At 38.3% G+C, this 20431-nt stretch overlaps 2 protein-coding genes across 3 annotated transcripts in view; both read left to right on the plus strand.

Annotated features, from left to right (window-relative positions):
- Positions 1 to 20431, plus strand: part of Lasp (lasp) — a 191662-nt gene that overhangs the window by 32051 nt on the left and 139180 nt on the right. The gene's annotated exons all lie outside the window — the stretch shown is intronic.
- Positions 8035 to 20431, plus strand: part of LOC135705460 (uncharacterized) — a 48163-nt gene continuing 35766 nt past the window's right edge. The window contains exon 1 of the mRNA XM_065227234.1: positions 8035 to 8613. The gene's annotated coding sequence lies outside the window, so the exon portion shown is untranslated. The remainder of the gene's footprint in view (positions 8614 to 20431) is intronic.

Raw genomic sequence — 20431 nt, forward strand, 5'->3', positions numbered from 1 at the left:
TCCGGACTAGAAGAGACACAAACAGAGCCCTTACCGTGGCCGATATCCTACAAGGAAGGACAGATTGTGAGGCTATCCTGAGGCAAATTGACCTGAATGTTCAACCCCGACCGCTTCGTAATAACCTTATGCTAAGACTGCCTCTACGTCGCACAAATTATGGAGCGTACGGTGCGATTTGCGGACTGCAGAGAACATTCAACAGAGTTGCATCTGTTTTTGACTTTCATCTTTCCCGTGATGCGCTTCGTCGAAAGTTTTCTTCTGTTTTTCGCCAGCAGGAGTTAAGATATTGACTATAAGATATACGTTTTTTAATGTTTTTTTTTATGTTATGCCATGCTTGAATGTATTTTTTTTTCCATAGTTGATAAGGTTTAAATCATTGGGGCTTCATCCAGCCTGTTGATGTAAATAAATAAAATAACAAAAATAACGGTAGTGGTGGGTACGATTCCCAATTCAGTTGAAATACTTTTTGATATAAATTACACTCCATCGATAATCCATAGAATTGAGTGAAATTTTCTATAAAGCACATCGTCAGTTTTGAGTGTACGAATGCAAACATGGTATGCTCGAAGAGCACTAAGTAGTTGTAATTGTTGTGTTGAGTTAGGTGTTCACAATTACTTGAAATAAATTATACTCTCCCAATATTCATTCCAAGTGAACTCTCCTCACAATCGAATTCTTTTACGATATCCTACGTAGCAGACAGGATTTAATCGTTTCCCAGGTCACGCCCTGCATTCCAGAGTGCACTGCACCCAGCAGGATCAATAGTTTCCCTGTTCCGTAAAGCAACACCTGAATGCCAAAACCGTACCCCTCTTGATACGCATCATCGAGTTTCGACATATCCAAAACAGGCACGCAAATCTAAATGGATGGTAAACATAGTTCCGCTCACCGGGCAATCGCGCGTGCATGTACGAATTTGGCGAGCTAGGAAGCGCGCATAATTGGAGCCATTTCCTCCCGAATGCATTCGCTTCCCCGATTCCAACCCATTTGACCATCTCCATCGAGTGGGGCAGAAAAACCGCTCCATATCGATGCACATTAGCTCCGACATTCCTGAAGGTAAATATTTCCTTCGATGGAAAACTGCAAACTGCAACGATTCCTAGCTACAACCAGCTAACCAGTAGTACATATATAGTTGCAACACAACAATGGCATGTGAAAACGGAAAACTTGACGCGACCACATCACTTTCACTATCATTTCGATATCTGACTGTATGCGGCGTATTATATCAGAGTACCTACAACATGTAGTCTACAGTAGTCGAGTGCTTAGGGTTCCGCGCTAATTCGTCACATGGAGTCCATTTCCGTCGTGAGATTTAAAAACAATGAAAACAAAATGCTTCTACTGACTTTTTGCCATCCATTTGCAATGGAACTTACAATGGTTAATTTTATGGGGCTATGGCGAAGCGAAGTAGCTCGTAACCCTACTACTTTTCCATCCGCATTGTGTCACACAAGTGAAATGCATGTGGTTTTATTACGGCTGTCATCGTCGTCGTCGCTGTCCATCTATCCATCTATTACGGAATCTCCAATTGTTAGTCGGAAACTCTTACAAATCTGCTGCGAAGTTGATGGATAGCACTTCAATTTTATGACATTTGATATACAATGAAATGCGGATCTTGCCGGTTTGTTCAAGTTTCACGCGCAAGATACGTTGTTGTTGTTGTTGTTGAGTGCAATGCATTCGTTGCAGTAGCAAAAGCTGCTGGAGGGCCGCTCATCAGCTGACAGGGTTGTTGACCAACGTTACTGCGGGTTGTGCTACCACCACTAAATAGGTACGGGAAGGCGGAGATTGAATTTAAATTAATAATACATACTCTTCAGCGGATGTTGACCGTGGACAGCGCTTCGAATCGCCATTCGTTGAAAGAAAGAAAATCATCGATGAGTTGAATTTTTCTCAGCCCCCTTGAGACGTGCTTCAGAACATGTTAAAGCCATCCAAAGTATGGTCGTACGGAAACTTTTGGCAACGTCATTTTAATCCTTCGTACATGGCTTTTGACTAGTTGAAGAATGTAAGAGAACATATTATTTATTTGCATAGGGTCTTGAAGAGTCTTCATCATTGGCGGAACACTGGTTTTTGGATGACAATTGTGAACTGAGAGATTAAATCAGGACTTTGAAAATAAATCTAGATCCAAGGAAATGTCTATTTGCAATTTTTTCTCAAGATTTTGGATCTAAAATCACAAAGTTTCGTGATGAAGATTTTTTTTTAAGATTCCGGATTTTTTTTTAGTTCAAGGCATCCAAAAATTTCATTACACCCGTCGACAAAACATTGGAATGGTGTTCAAATAAGTTGTAAAATTGTTTTAAAAACTTTCGTATCCGGAAAAGTTTTCATTAACAGTCGAGCCTTAAGTTCCTGGGTAAATCAAAGCTCATGGTCTCTAACCTAGACTCCAATTTTAGATCATTAGATGCCAAAAAGTGCAAGATTTTAACAATATTTAATTATGATCGTTATTTCAAGTTCTTTCAACAAGCAAATTTTTAAGAATGGAATATATTGAAGAAACTTAGAAGAAATTTTAAAATATTTCATGCTAACTTTATCTTCCTCGTTAGTTACTCTTACTATTCGAATGAAATAATTCAGATGTGGATTTATCTTCAGTAATAACATACATTCTAAGGCTTAAATCGTGTTCTTAAGGTTCGGGAGCATAGATAGCTTTGACGGATTAAGTTTATCATTTTTTTTTTTAAATCTTGGACCTAACGTAATCAAACTTGGAAAAAATTTTAAGATTCTGGAACGAAACTAATATTCTACACTACGGACATAAAATAAATTGCAAGAACCCAGATTTCAAATAAATCAATTAATGAATTTGATGAGCAGTTCCAAGGATCTCTAGGAATAATTTCCGGGGAATTCAGATGAAAATATCAGAGAATAATTTTTGACGTGATTTTTGACTACGTCTATGATTTCTATATGGGGGTACACTTTGTGCAAACCGAAAATGGAACATGTAACAACAAATGAAAGATTTTGAACGTTAATAACTCAGCTGCCCCTGGACTAATTTCAATAATTTTATCACCAATCGATCAGATATATTTCTAACCATCTGTTAAATTTAAGACTTTATCATTTTTTTTAATGTCACTATTGAAAATTGCATGAATGTGCAACTGTTGCTTTGAAAATTAAAATTATCACTGATTACCTGCGAAAAGCGATTTTCCTTACACAGATTTCAAAGTTGAATTCCATCCGGTCTCACCAAACGGTGTTTATTCAATCACCGCGTGGTGAGTGGTGGTGTTCTTAAGTACACAACAAAAGGCTACCTGCAAGCTGCGAGCTGCAGCCCACATGAGCATCCATAGAAGGAAGAAGAAGCCGCACAACTATTGATCGGAATCAGTAGCTCTTCGTGAGTCGCTGTGGGCCATCTATGTCAAGTGCGTCATACTAAAGAGTGTAAACAGAGAGAACCCCGCTCAAATTCCTATTCCTACACAAAACACAAGCTCCTGCTGCAGTTAACAAATAAGATTTATTATATAAGACCACGTAGTCCTACGTCACCATTGCGTACAACCCCATAGGGCTGCCCCTTGTAGTTTTTATGAAACTGAAGTATGATTATTCCTTTCAAATTTGTTCTTACTTACTTAAAAGTCCTGTACACCACCGGAAGTGCAAAGGGCCAACGTGAAAGACTTCCATCCTGGGCGGCTGCTCGCTTGTGCCTTGACCTGGGCCCAGGTCAGATTCTTATCGACTTGCTTTATTTCCTTGTTGAGGCTCCGCCGTCATGAGCCCCTGGGTCTGCCTCTGCTGCGATGTCCTGCTGGATTCCAATGCAGCGCTTGCTTGCAGATTTCGTTTCCTCCACTTTCGCTCTCGAATTTCTGTTGCTATCGGCTTCTGATGACATCGACGATGGAGCTCGGCATTCGAGATCCAGTTGTGACGCCACCAGGCACGAATTATATACCGTAGGCATCGGTTGATGAAGACCTGCTGCTTCTGACCGTTCTCCGTTGATTCACACCACGTCTCGGTGGCGTATAACAGCACAGATTTCACGTTCGAGTTGAAAATTCGGATTTTAGTGCGTTGACTTATCTGGTTTGATCGACATACGTTTCGTAAACTCGCAAAGGCAGCCCTAGCCTTTTTAATTTGTGCACCTATGTCGCTCTTGGTTCCGACGTCCGACGCTATTTGGCTGTCAATATATTGGAAACTTTCGACCTTCTCCACTGCTTGCCCCGCTACCGTAAAGTTGGAAGGGTTGCCCGTGTTGACATCCAACGATTTGGTTTTGTTGACGTTGATGGTGAGACCCGCCGCAGAGGAGCGTTCGGCTAGGTCATTGAGCTTACTCTGCATATTAGAGCGCCGTTGTGTTAGTAGAGCAACATCATCAGCCAAATCGAAGTCGTTGTTCTGAGCAGTGCTGATAAAAATTATTTCACCTACACTCAACTTAGCTGAACATGAAGACAACCTTAACAGATAGACCAACTACCTGCATGAATTTGAATTTTGAGATAACAACATACTCTGGATCAAGGCAACCTTCCGGGTTTTAGTATTTCGTTTCCATTTCGAAATCAAAATAATCATGCAATTTTATTCAAAATTATCATGGAATTCTACTGAAATTAACCAGAAAACACTCCGCATAATAATTACCGTTACATTCTTTTTGGAATTTCCTTGGAATCCCTTCTAAGAATTTGATTGGAATCCTTCTTAGAATTCCTTTGAACCTATTCGGAGACTTTGATTCCGTTGAAATCCATTTCATAATTTTCTTTTAACTCTATTCAAAGCATCAGAAATCTTTATAAATTTTATTTAGAAACCTCTCGGAGTATTTTAAAGAATTTCTTTTTAATTACCAGCATTTTTTCGCCATCAATGTTGTTGGAGCTCTGTGCTGAATCTTTCGCACTTGGGATCCTAAATTGTTATTTGTGCAAAATAAAGAAAAGCTTGTTAACAAGAAACTTAAAAATATGACCAAAAGTTGATGTCCTACAGTTTTTATTCGGTTGAAGTGATGTTTAGTGATACAATTTATTGAAAAATATCAAAGACGCCATTTTCTAGAAAATACAAAATGGTCGTTTTTTTATAAAAATGTGAATGATTGCCCATAATTCATAATTATTCACAGTTTCATGCAAATTTGAGAAGGTCGAGTCTAATTTTTTTAATTTTTTATCCTATTTGGCATGGAATTGGTTTAATGGCATTTGGGGCAAACAGATCATTCGCGGTAATGGAATTTGGGGTAATGCGTTATTAGAGGTAACGGAAGTCATAGAGCTCAAATTTAGTTACACACATATGCAAAAGCCGCTAAAAGCGATATTATAATCCTTCTGTGAAAAGGGTGTAAAAGATAACCATGATGCTGGGAAATTAGGTTGAAGTCTATTAGGCCAAATCAAGAACAACATGTGAAAAGGGCATACAAGCTTTTGTAAACAATCTTTCTTATGCCCTTTTCTCGCCACCCATATGATCCCAACGCAAACTATCAACATCACCGGGTAGGGGAAACTTTTCCCTTCTCGATGATGTTGTTGTTTTGCGTGAGCGATCCTTGGTTGGCGAGGAAATAACCTACAAAGGTTTGTGTACAAAAAAACTTGTATGCCCTTTTCACATGTGGCTCTTGAAATGTCCAATAGGTCGAATGGTCATTAAGTGGAATTTTGGAAAATTATTTATGAACACTTGCGACGAACATTTGCTGTTCTGAAAAAGAAAATAACGAACAAATGGTATACAGCTACACCTCGATATAACGTAACTGTCACTTTTGTCTTCCATCGTCAATATCTCGCAAATAACAATTCAATCATACATTACCAATAAATGGGGGATTATCTCATCAGTCCGATGGTGATATTACTTTGCTTGTTTGAATGATAATTTGTGGGAAATTGACAATGGAAGTCAAAAGTGAAAGTCACGTCATATCGAGGTATACCTGTAATGATAAATTGGGCTCTTCCAAAGCGCCAATAATTATCCCGTCTCATGCCTGGAAGAAGAAGATAAGAAAACTGCTATAGCCAAAATAAGCTATCAGACAGTCAAATAGATTGTCGTGAGTAAAAAAAAATCAGCTTTTTAAAGAATGAGATATAATATAATTCGACAGTGAGCATTCATAATTGCGTAAACGCGATGATCGATTCTCTCCGTCGATTTTGTTAACAACTCGCTAAAACTAACGTTTCACGGTACGTTTGCTGTTGCTTTTGATAGCCAATACAACCTGCTACAACTCTGCGTTGAACAAATTCTAGAAAATTGTTGCGCTTAGCTGTAGTAATTCAAAGAAAAAATCGATGAAGAGAATCGTTTATCGCGTATACGCCCTTATGCATGCTCACTGTCGAAATGCATATTATTTTCATGATGCCAGTAATTCTTGAAAGAACTGCTCATGTTTGAAAGAAAGAAACAGTCCGAACAGCCTGAAAAAATATTTAAGTGTTTAAAACCTTAAAAACATAACTGTGTAAGGAAGCTCGTTGAAATTTATGTTGGTCTGGGTATGCTGGAAATCATTCGACTGGTCGGCCAAATTGCCAGACACCGTGGTTATCAGACAAAAATACACAGAACTAAATATTTTTGGGATTCTCTCTGGTATTTACTTTAAATTGTGTCTGTATTACTCTGTAGACCACTCTTGTAAGTATTCTATCCATTTAGCTGATGTTCGCGAAAATTTGTTTAGTTTGTCTTTAAAATTCCCTCAGAATATTCCTCAGATTTTCCTACGAATTCACCTCAGAATTTTGCTTTTCGTTGGAATTTTGCGCAGAATTATTTTATAATGCTCTTCAGAATTCTCTAAGATATTTCCTTGAAATTTTCCACAGCATTCGCTTAGTATTCACCCTTGGAATTTTTTTTCGGAATTTCCTTGAAATCGTTGTAATTATATGTCTGAAATCTCATAATAAAATCTCATTGAATTGTTGGGTTAAATTCTTCACTGGGGTTCTTATAGAAATTTCTAGAAATTCACTGCAGAACTCATTTCTTTCCCTCGGAAATATTATCAGAAATTATGTTGGATCTGTTTTAAGTATTCGTTATTCTGTTAGAATTATTTTTGGAATGCACTTTCAACTCTCCTCTGAGTTCTTATGAATTCTTCTCAAAGTTTCTTTGTAATTTTCCTAAAAGGTACCGCTGAATTCTCTTCAGAGTTTCTTTTGAATTGTAATCATTATTTATTTTCATTTATCATTAGAATCCGTAAGGAATTCTCCTAAAAATGCCCAAGATATTCTCCTCATAATTATGGTGTAATTTTACTAACAAGTAAAAATCACGACAGTGCACCCAAATTTTATTTTTTATTTTTTTTTTCAGATTTAGCATTTTCATAACAGGAGAAATGGCCCTAATGTTGGCCTATGGATCTAAGATTGGGCCCATCACTAAAAATCTACTATTTATCAATTTTATCTAGATGAACGCGTCATTGGGACGGTACTAATGGATATTTTAGGTCGTTATTGAAAATTTAGTCGATTGCTGAATTTATGTATGGGCCCAAATTAGGGGCATTCAGGCCGACATTACATCCATTTCCCCTATGACGATATTAAAAATACGGGTTTTGCAAAATCAGATATCGATATATTTGCTGAGAAGGGTCTAATACCCTAATAAAAAATAACCATAAACGAACGATAACCCAAATCATTGAACTATTCCACAAATGGTTTGGATGATACCCAGAACACGTCGTTAAGCAAATTAACCATACAATTTTTATTAGGGTATTCTTTTGATACTCTAAAATAAGATAAGTATGCAATACATTTTATTATATTAAGTTATTAAAATTTATAGACAACTTGAAAAAAAAAATCGGAAACATTATTTTTTTAATAAAAATAACAAAAAAAACTTTAAATATCATCTATGGAGACTACACTACCCATAAATGCAGAACAGTCCAATTTTAATAGGAAATCAAGCAAAGATGTGACTGTTATGCTTTTATGTATAGAGACAACAATATTTAAATTTATGAAAGAATACAAACAAGTAGTATACGCCTAGAAAGCAATAATAATAATAGTTACCATAAAATACAATAAGAAGAAGAGAGATAGGATCAATTGTTGATACGATTTATTTACAACCGTGCCTGAGCAGTATTGTTGCTTAAATTATTCTACATCTTCCCACCCATCTCAATTATTAGATGACAAGGTTTATGATCTATGCCATGAGTTTCGGCAACTTTTGGATCTTACAATTCTTGTACGAAATTGCAACCATTTTGTCACTTCTTACCTTGCCTTTTAATGTATTCCGAGTACAATGCCTCCCCCGCCTGCATATGCAGACCTGTCGAGAACTGTGGTGAGAAACCGTTGCACTAGTTCACATGACCAAAACCTGGTAGGCACTTCTAGAGCCGTGCACTTTGCGCGTATGTCGCCATTCCGCCCTTTCATTCTGACAAATCAGCAGCATCAACAGCAAACAGCGGAGTAGCACGAGGAAGTCATAGCATGCAAGGTTACGCCGGGACAAAATATATAAGTAAACACAACTGTAGGCGGATATTTCTTTAACTTAATTTTAATTGTGAGAAAATCGCAAGCGTTAATGGTTTTTTTTTTGCTCTAGCCATTGTTCGTTTTCGGTCAATGGACGGTTTTCCTTACTGCCGCCGAGTGGAACTTTGAGCTGCTGACTGTTGTTGGTGGTCGGTTGGTAAACATACGTCCGTCCGTTGCGTCGTCGCTTGATTCTATTCTCATTCTATAGAATTGCGCGATTTGTTTAGAATTGTTAACGGCGGAAGCCGGCAATCGGTGTTCCGAAATGTACATGAAATGAGAGGCATGCGCTGTCGATACCACTCACTCCGGAAGATGCGGGATTTTATGTGCACAGAAGTCGATGGCTACGATACTTCCGGTGGATTAATTACTTTGGTTGGGTAAACAAAACTAGAAATCGTTATTCGGCTGATTGTTTTCCGGTTTTCAGGGATATGGCCGAAGCACGTCCTGTTCGCAGTCGATGTCAGCAAGCTCGATTCTTGGAAACGGGACAGTCGTGCTTTGTCACAACATCGACACGCAGTTTGCAGGCTTGGCACTCTGACTGTTAATATGGTTTATAAACACTCATGATGCGTCATGCAATATAATGGTCTTAGTACAAATCACTAAAATTCAAATCTCATTACTAAAACTTTAAAAAGATTTCTTGACTGATCGGTACCTTCCATTTTGAATAATTAAAATTTTCAATCTTAAGATTAAATCTATAAATGAAAATATCTTAAAATTGAATTCTATAACACTGTGCAACACGACTATCAGGTTAGGATTTTTTTTACCATATTTGATATTCTTATGATAGGCTTTAGTTAAGGTGAATCACTATGGAAACCTTATTTCATATTACTTCCAATATCACCTCCACATTTCCAGAGCACAAATATCAGCTCTCATAAAAAATACAATAATGAAACTGTAATTGCAGGGCTACAACAGGCGCGGATTTCGCAAATTTCGCGGATTTCGCGATTTTCGCGGATTTGAACTTTCAGTCGTGAAAATCGCGGAAACATTAAATGATGTCGCAAAAATCGCGAAGGGACTGATGTGCTGTCACATTGTGGATTCCTTGTATCCGTCCCGGACAATTTGGCTGTCATTAATTTTGTTGTTCATTTGGCTCTCAATTTTTTACCGGTTCAAACCATTTTCACGGAAATTCCCTGAGGTCTGTCCAATGTGAGACATTTTCCTTTTTTTCCAACATGAACATAGCATTTTTCGTTGTCAAATCATAAACGAATCGTATATATGCTAGTAATTGTCATGTATACCGGATATTCTAAGGTTCTACAAATCGTCCTGGAGTTCAGTTGATTTGTTCTACTAGATCAACCAAGGCTGCAATAATGTCTGTAGTATCGAAATATGTCCAAACAGATTCAAAGTGTCTATGTGGATTGTAACCGACCTATTGCTAGGTATACATGATGTTATAGGTTCGGAAATCCTTCCGGAGATCAGATTATTTTTCTACTTGAATAATTCAATTTCTGTAGTATCGAAATATGCCCAAACAAATTTGCAGTGTCTATGTGGATCATGGCAACCTATTTCCGTGTATGCGAAATGTTCAAAGATTTCCAAATCGATATTTCGATACTACAGATATTATCCAGGCTTTGTTGATCTAGTAAAACAAATCATCTGAACTGCAGGACGATTTGGAGAACCTAGATCATCTGGTATACGTGGAAATAATTAAACATTATCCATATAGACACTATGAATCTGTTTGGACATATTTTGATACTACAGACTTTATCCCAGTCATGGTTGATCTAGTAGAATAAATCATCTGAACTCCAGAACGATTTCTTCTTCTTCTTCTTCTTATTCACATTTCAAGCTGATTGATTATTGCATATTAGCTTATTGCGTGCTCTCACTTAGTGTTCTACTAAATGTACTTCCACAGTTATTAATTGAGAGCTTTCGATGCCAATACCAATGCATGAATTCGTATATTGTGTGGCAAGGCAAGCACAATGATACTCTACGCCCAGGGAAGTCGAGAAAAGATTCCCTCGATCGGACCGGGAATCGAACATGCCGCCTCCGGCTTGGTAATACCGTGCCTTTACAGATTAGGCTATGAGGCCCAGAACGATTTGGAGAACTTAAAACATCTGGTATACATTACAATATTTCATACATGATCCACATAGACACAGTGCATCTGTATAGAAATATTTCGATACTAAAGACATTGTCCCAATTCCCAATATCGGTTGATCGGTTGGACAATTTGAAGAAGCTTGAACATCTGGATTACTCGGAAACAGATCATGCATGATCCACATAGACACATTGAATCTGATTGGATATCGATACTACAGACATTATTGCAGTCTTGTTTGATCTAGTAGAACAAATCAACTGATGTTCTGGAGGATTTGGAAACCCTATAATTTCCGGTATACATAGTAATAAGTCGTGCATGATCCACAAAGTCACATATATTCGATTCGGTTATGATTTGACAACGAAAAGTGCTAGGTTCATATTAGAAATAAAAAAATATCATGAAAATGTCTCACCATTGGACAGACCCCAAGAATATCCGTGTAAATACACAATCGCGACGTGACCAACAAGCGTGACTTATGAAACTCTGGTAATCATTCGATTATGTGCAGGGTGTTTGGTTTGAATCGGTAAAAATTGAGAAAACTAGAGACAAATTAACTACCTACAACATTTAGGACAGCAAAATACGTAAAGGTTAATTTTCAAGAAAATTTGCATTTCAAATGAAAATGCATTATTATTTTTTAAATAATGTTTCATCAAATCTAGGCCGGTATTATTTAATAGAATTTCATAATGTAAGGGTGTTTTATTATGTTCACTGATTAAGTTAAGTTAAATTTTCTTTATTATGGAGGCTTTTAGCCTGAGGCTGGTTCGCCTCCGTGTTCACTAATTACTCAGAACTTATACTATAACTGAAGATGATACAATGTTATTAAAAACATTCAAAGGTTACAAACGATTCAGTCGGTAAAGGCACAGCTACAAAGCAAGTCCATGCTGGAGGCGACTGAGTTCGATTCCCGTCCGGTCTATTAATTTTTCGGGTTGGGAAATTTCTCTACTTCCTTGGGCATAGGATGGTACAGGCATAGAAATCTCTCAATTAAAATGTGAAAGTACTTCAAAGAACATTAAGTTGAGAGCAGGTAAAAATCTAATATGCTATAAGCAATAAGCTTAAAATGCCATGTAGTAGTATAAAATGCTATTTTTAGGCAATGAAAACAGTTTTTTTTTGTCGTGGATTAGTATTTGAAGTCGCGGATTTCTTTTGAGAACTCGTGGATTTCGCGGATCAAATTTAGAAAATCTTGTAACAGCCCTGTAATTGATCGTTTGCTGCAGTCCAGCATACAGGGAGCTCCAATTTCATGAACAGTGTGAATTACCTTAAAGTCTAGAATATACTTTTGTCCTAGCACGTCTTGTTTTTTAGGTATCGCCACTTTATGAGGCTGTACCGCCCTAAAAGCGTGTGTGAAATCAGCGAGTTTTCCAGTCGTAGGAGCTGTGCGTTCTAAAAGCGGTATAACTATTAAAACCCAAATTGATCCACCGGGCAGGTGAATAGAACCTTTGTTACCCAGTATAATCTCGTTTTTGATATTATCCAGACATATACGAGGCATTAATAGATTTATTTTATTAGTCTCAGTTTCTGCACTGCTCAATTGCTGCATACAAAACAGTAATTGCTAGTTTGAATTGGAGTCCAAATCATCAGAGCTTTATGACTTTATACTTAATCTGTTTTATTGTGCTCTACATACTTTAAGAACAAACTTATTATTGATGAATCTACGTTACGGTCGGCCAGTAGATGGAAATGATGTGAAAATGATAATGACGTTTTGCTAGCTGTCAAATCGTATGGAATATTTTTTAGTACATTATCACTTTTGTGGTTTTGGATTTCAAACCTAGGTGTCGCATTGCGTAAATTCATCAATATACAATCTTATTATATTGCAATAATATTTGGCGAACCAATAAAGTTAAATAATCAATCAGCCCGATTCTCTTCATCGGGCTATCGCGAATAACCCGACTGCAAATGAATTTCCCATTACGTGTGTTGATTCAGGTGCAACCTAACTATAGTCGCTATATTTATAGTCTGGCGGATAGAATTTCGATCTATCAAAAAGCGGAACAAACTCAATATATTGTAGACCAAAAATTGAAAACATACTATCAAGTTTTATAAACAAAACGTTGATTATGCTTTCCTCGCCAATCGAACACGCATCATCGGATAGGGGAAATTTTCTCAAAGATGGTGTTAGTTTGCGTAGGCGTGCCTTAAGTCACGAGAAAACGGGTTCCGAATGTTTTGTTCGCATTAGCTGATGTGCTGTTGGTCGTGATTTGACAGTTCAATTGGTCAAACAGCTATTTGACAGCTCAATTGGTTCCCGAGATTCTCTTCGCCAGGCTATGAATATAGCGACTATTAAGCTAACATCATCTTCTGTCGAACTTCTTGTGAGCTTAGCGAGAAATTAGAGGCCGAGGATAGGCCCTTTTCAAATGTTCCGTGAGAATACAGAATAAAATTCGAAAAAATGTGGCACCATTGCCTGCGGCACCCCCAACTGCTACGCCAGCCGGACTGGTCGGTCAGAATTTCCAGGTTTGTTTCACGATGTAGCAGTTCCAATAGCGATTTTTTAAAATGAGTGTGATTTATAGACCAAGGCTTAAAGCGCCAGTTACACTATCCTCCTTGTGAATATATTGACATGTGTAACGTCCACTTTAGATGTATAGAGCTTTTTGGTGTTACAATCTAGTTTCCTCTATATTGTTTAGCCCTACTTCTAATGGAAATGAGTAGATCTTACTTCATGTTTTTTCCAGTTTTTTCGCGCTTTTTCAAGAAAAAAATGCCAGAATGTCATAACACCAACAATTGGATTTTCTAGGTCTATTGGTACTACTACTAGACTGTGTAAAATTTTCGTAAATTTTCCTCATTTTCCAACAGATTATTGAGGCTTTTATTTGTGTTGATCTCATCGGCCGTGCACAAATTTGAAGGGACAACATCTGACTGGTCTTATAGCAATGTAGTACAGAGAGAGGTCAAGCAGATCGTGAAATGTGATTGTATTAGTAAACCAAAAAACCAAAAAATCAACGTAAACGCAAGTAGTGACGTCACTAATTGCTTGTATCGTACAGGGGTTTTACTCGCACAACTTAACCGATTGCTTCACCTCGGTAATCCAGCTCATTGGTCTTATAGAGCTTCTCGACGTCTAATCGGCGCACACTAGTGTACCATTTAAGTCCAACGAGTGCGAGCAAGAGGGTAACAGATTAGTGGGAATATACACCGTCGATTCATACATGTGTGATAGATAGAGAAAGACGATTCAGCATCGAAAAGGTTTATTGGAATACGTAGGGTAGGATGGTTCAAAACGCACCCCTGGGGTAAAATGGCCCTGCGCTGTTTTTCATAGCTTTCTGATTGTCAATTCGTGAATTTATAAATCAGCATTGCTAGTTCAGTGCTTGAACTAACATTCTGGCACATGATATTTCCAGAATAAGTAATGGATAAGCATCGAAAAACTGCACGGGGCCATTTTAGCCCAAGGGTGCATTATGGACTATTCTCCCCTACATTCCACGATTTTGCGTCCGATTTCTTCTTCTCATCATAACGCCCAAACTAAACATAAAGCCTTCTTCTGACTTAAAAAAAAAAAAAAAAAAAAAAAAAAAAACAGGGGTTAACCGACATACACGTATCAACCATATTCTTGATTTATTATTACAGGTATCAGGTATACGATGTCGTAATTAAACTGTCGAGCCAGATCGCGCCGAGTTCTATCGATTGAGAATGTTTTGGACAGGTGAGATAGCTTGTGTGGATGGCTAACGGGCGCAGACGGCAGGACGTGTGAAAATCGATTCTAATACCTATGTTACGCTAGTAACAAAGGTAATAAGGCGGAATCTCGAACACCAAACGTCAGATCGGTATGAAATTTTTTTCTGCAGGTAGATATGGATGAGGTCTTTCCATTGCTGCAAATTTCACGTTGATGGGATGTACCGTTGATTTGTAAAAAATCGTTAACTAAAATCTTTCTATCCTGTAAATCTCCGGAACCGGAAGTCAGATCGGTATGAAATTTTTTCCCCAAGTAGATATGAATGAGGTCTTTCTACTGTTAAAGAAATCATGTTGATAAAGTGTACCGTTGATTTTTAAAAAAATCGTTCACTAAAATCATTCTGGCCTATATATCTCCGAAACCGGAAGTCAGATCGAGAAAAAATTCAATAGCGATCAATGGCGCAATGGGGCCTATCAAACGAGATATCAACCATATTGATCGCATGAGCCATCTCGAAAAAAGCTTGCCTAGATGAAACGCGTCCACAGACGCACATACAGACATCAGCAAATTTCACCTTGCTGGGTCGATTTTTCATATTCAATTTGATTCTACGATGTCGTAATTAAACTGTCGAGCCAGATCGCGCCGAGTTCTATCGATTGAGAATGTTTTGGACAGGTGAGATAGCTTGTGTGGATGGCTAACGGGCGCAGACGGCAGGACGTGTGAAAATCGATTCTAATACCTATGTTACGCTAGTAACAAAGGTAATAAGGCGGAATCTCGAACACCAAACGTCAGATCGGTATGAAATTTTTTTCTGCAGGTAGATATGGATGAGGTCTTTCCATTGCTGCAAATTTCACGTTGATGGGATGTACCGTTGATTTGTAAAAAATCGTTAACTAAAATCTTTCTATCCTGTAAATCTCCGGAACCGGAAGTCAGATCGGTATGAAATTTTTTCCCCAAGTAGATATGAATGAGGTCTTTCTACTGTTAAAGAAATCATGTTGATAAAGTGTACCGTTGATTTTTAAAAAATCGTTCACTAAAATCATTCTGGCCTATATATCTCCGAAACCGGAAGTCAGATCGAGAAAAAATTCAATAGCGATCAATGGCGCAATGGGGCCTATCAAACGAGATATCAACCATATTGATCGCATGAGCCATCTCGAAAAAAGCTTGCCTAGATGAAACGCGTCCACAGACGCACATACAGACATCAGCAAATTTCACCTTGCTGGGTCGATTTTTCATATTCAATTTGATTCTACGATGTCGTAATTAAACTGTCGAGCCAGATCGCGCCGAGTTCTATCGATTGAGAATGTTTTGGACAGGTGAGATAGCTTGTGTGGATGGCTAACGGGCGCAGACGGCAGGACGTGTGAAAATCGATTCTAATACCTATGTTACGCTAGTAACAAAGGTAATAAGGCGGAATCTCGAACACCAAACGTCAGATCGGTATGAAATTTTTTTCTGCAGGTAGATATGGATGAGGTCTTTCCATTGCTGCAAATTTCACGTTGATGGGATGTACCGTTGATTTGTAAAAAATCGTTAACTAAAATCTTTCTATCCTGTAAATCTCCGGAACCGGAAGTCAGATCGGTATGAAATTTTTTCCCCAAGTAGATATGAATGAGGTCTTTCTACTGTTAAAGAAATCATGTTGATAAAGTGTACCGTTGATTTTTAAAAAATCGTTCACTAAAATCATTCTGGCCTATATATCTCCGAAACCGGAAGTCAGATCGAGAAAAAATTCAATAGCGATCAATGGCGCAATGGGGCCTATCAAACGAGATATCAACCATATTGATCGCATGAGCCATCTCGAAAAAAGCTTGCCTAGATGAAACGCGTCCACAGACGCACATACAGACATCAGCAAATTTCACCTTGCTGGGTCGATTTTTCATATTCAATTTGATTCTACGATGTCGTAATTAAACTGTCGAGCCAGATCGCGCCGAGTTCTATCGATTGAGAATGTTTTGGACAGGTGAGATAGCTTGTGTGGATGGCTAACGGGCGCAGACGGCAGGACGTGTGAAAATCGATTCTAATACCTATGTTACGCTAGTAACAAAGGTAATAAGGCGGAATCTCGAACACCAAACGTCAGATCGGTATGAAATTTTTTTCTGCAGGTAGATATGGATGAGGTCTTTCCATTGCTGCAAATTTCACGTTGATGGGATGTACCGTTGATTTGTAAAAAATCGTTAACTAAAATCTTTCTATCCTGTAAATCTCCGGAACCGGAAGTCAGATCGGTATGAAATTTTTTCCCCAAGTAGATATGAATGAGGTCTTTCTACTGTTAAAGAAATCATGTTGATAAAGTGTACCGTTGATTTTTAAAAAATCGTTCACTAAAATCATTCTGGCCTATATATCTCCGAAACCGGAAGTCAGATCGAGAAAAAATTCAATAGCGATCAATGGCGCAATGGGGCCTATCAAACGAGATATCAACCATATTGATCGCATGAGCCATCTCGAAAAAAGCTTGCCTAGATGAAACGCGTCCACAGACGCACATACAGACATCAGCAAATTTCACCTTGCTGGGTCGATTTTTCATATTCAATTTGATTCTACGATGTCGTAATTAAACTGTCGAGCCAGATCGCGCCGAGTTCTATCGATTGAGAATGTTTTGGACAGGTGAGATAGCTTGTGTGGATGGCTAACGGGCGCAGACGGCAGGACGTGTGAAAATCGATTCTAATACCTATGTTACGCTAGTAACAAAGGTAATAAGGCGGAATCTCGAACACCAAACGTCAGATCGGTATGAAATTTTTTTCTGCAGGTAGATATGGATGAGGTCTTTCCATTGCTGCAAATTTCACGTTGATGGGATGTACCGTTGATTTGTAAAAAATCGTTAACTAAAATCTTTCTATCCTGTAAATCTCCGGAACCGGAAGTCAGATCGGTATGAAATTTTTTCCCCAAGTAGATATGAATGAGGTCTTTCTACTGTTAAAGAAATCATGTTGATAAAGTGTACCGTTGATTTTTAAAAAATCGTTCACTAAAATCATTCTGGCCTATATATCTCCGAAACCGGAAGTCAGATCGAGAAAAAATTCAATAGCGATCAATGGCGCAATGGGGCCTATCAAACGAGATATCAACCATATTGATCGCATGAGCCATCTCGAAAAAAGCTTGCCTAGATGAAACGCGTCCACAGACGCACATACAGACATCAGCAAATTTCACCTTGCTGGGTCGATTTTTCATATTCAATTTGATTCTACGATGTCGTAATTAAACTGTCGAGCCAGATCGCGCCGAGTTCTATCGATTGAGAATGTTTTGGACAGGTGAGATAGCTTGTGTGGATGGCTAACGGGCGCAGACGGCAGGACGTGTGAAAATCGATTCTAATACCTATGTTACGCTAGTAACAAAGGTAATAAGGCGGAATCTCGAACACCAAACGTCAGATCGGTATGAAATTTTTTTCTGCAGGTAGATATGGATGAGGTCTTTCCATTGCTGCAAATTTCACGTTGATGGGATGTACCGTTGATTTGTAAAAAATCGTTAACTAAAATCTTTCTATCCTGTAAATCTCCGGAACCGGAAGTCAGATCGGTATGAAATTTTTTCCCCAAGTAGATATGAATGAGGTCTTTCTACTGTTAAAGAAATCATGTTGATAAAGTGTACCGTTGATTTTTAAAAAATCGTTCACTAAAATCATTCTGGCCTATATATCTCCGAAACCGGAAGTCAGATCGAGAAAAAATTCAATAGCGATCAATGGCGCAATGGGGCCTATCAAACGAGATATCAACCATATTGATCGCATGAGCCATCTCGAAAAAAGCTTGCCTAGATGAAACGCGTCCACAGACGCACATACAGACATCAGCAAATTTCACCTTGCTGGGTCGATTTTTCATATTCAATTTGATTCTACGATGTCGTAATTAAACTGTCGAGCCAGATCGCGCCGAGTTCTATCGATTGAGAATGTTTTGGACAGGTGAGATAGCTTGTGTGGATGGCTAACGGGCGCAGACGGCAGGACGTGTGAAAATCGATTCTAATACCTATGTTACGCTAGTAACAAAGGTAATAAGGCGGAATCTCGAACACCAAACGTCAGATCGGTATGAAATTTTTTTCTGCAGGTAGATATGGATGAGGTCTTTCCATTGCTGCAAATTTCACGTTGATGGGATGTACCGTTGATTTGTAAAAAATCGTTAACTAAAATCTTTCTATCCTGTAAATCTCCGGAACCGGAAGTCAGATCGGTATGAAATTTTTTCCCCAAGTAGATATGAATGAGGTCTTTCTACTGTTAAAGAAATCATGTTGATAAAGTGTACCGTTGATTTTTAAAAAATCGTTCACTAAAATCATTCTGGCCTATATATCTCCGAAACCGGAAGTCAGATCGAGAAAAAATTCAATAGCGATCAATGGCGCAATGGGGCCTATCAAACGAGATATCAACCATATTGATCGCATGAGCCATCTCGAAAAAAGCTTGCCTAGATGAAACGCGTCCACAGACGCACATACAGACATCAGCAAATTTCACCTTGCTGGGTCGATTTTTCATATTCAATTTGATTCTACGATGTCGTAATTAAACTGTCGAGCCAGATCGCGCCGAGTTCTATCGATTGAGAATGTTTTGGACAGGTGAGATAGCTTGTGTGGATGGCTAACGGGCGCAGACGGCAGGACGTGTGAAAATCGATTCTAATACCTATGTTACGCTAGTAACAAAGGTAATAAGGCGGAATCTCGAACACCAAACGTCAGATCGGTATGAAATTTTTTTCTGCAGGTAGATATGGATGAGGTCTTTCCATTGCTGCAAATTTCACGTTGATGGGATGTACCGTTGATTTGTAAAAAATCGTTAACTAAAATCTTTCTATCCTGTAAATCTCCGGAACCGGAAGTCAGATCGGTATGAAATTTTTTCCCCAAGTAGATATGAATGAGGTCTTTCTACTGTTAAAGAAATCATGTTGATAAAGTGTACCGTTGATTTTTAAAAAAATCGTTCACTAAAATCATTCTGGCCTATATATCTCCGAAACCGGAAGTCAGATCGAGAAAAAATTCAATAGCGATCAATGGCGCAATGGGGCCTATCAAACGAGATATCAACCATATTGATCGCATGAGCCATCTCGAAAAAAGCTTGCCTAGATGAAACGCGTCCACAGACGCACATACAGACATCAGCAAATTTCACCTTGCTGGGTCGATTTTTCATATTCAATTTGATTCTACGATGTCGTAATTAAACTGTCGAGCCAGATCGCGCCGAGTTCTATCGATTGAGAATGTTTTGGACAGGTGAGATAGCTTGTGTGGATGGCTAACGGGCGCAGACGGCAGGACGTGTGAAAATCGATTCTAATACCTATGTTACGCTAGTAACAAAGGTAATAAGGCGGAATCTCGAACACCAAACGTCAGATCGGTATGAAATTTTTTTCTGCAGGTAGATATGGATGAGGTCTTTCCATTGCTGCAAATTTCACGTTGATGGGATGTACCGTTGATTTGTAAAAAATCGTTAACTAAAATCTTTCTATCCTGTAAATCTCCGGAACCGGAAGTCAGATCGGTATGAAATTTTTTCCCCAAGTAGATATGAATGAGGTCTTTCTACTGTTAAAGAAATCATGTTGATAAAGTGTACCGTTGATTTTTAAAAAATCGTTCACTAAAATCATTCTGGCCTATATATCTCCGAAACCGGAAGTCAGATCGAGAAAAAATTCAATAGCGATCAATGGCGCAATGGGGCCTATCAAACGAGATATCAACCATATTGATCGCATGAGCCATCTCGAAAAAAGCTTGCCTAGATGAAACGCGTCCACAGACGCA

Source organism: Ochlerotatus camptorhynchus, unplaced genomic scaffold (genome assembly GCF_037179485.1).
Source record: "Ochlerotatus camptorhynchus isolate MF236.1 unplaced genomic scaffold, CSIRO-AGI_Acam_v1.1 ptg000002l, whole genome shotgun sequence".
NCBI lineage: Eukaryota > Metazoa > Arthropoda > Insecta > Diptera > Culicidae > Ochlerotatus > Ochlerotatus camptorhynchus.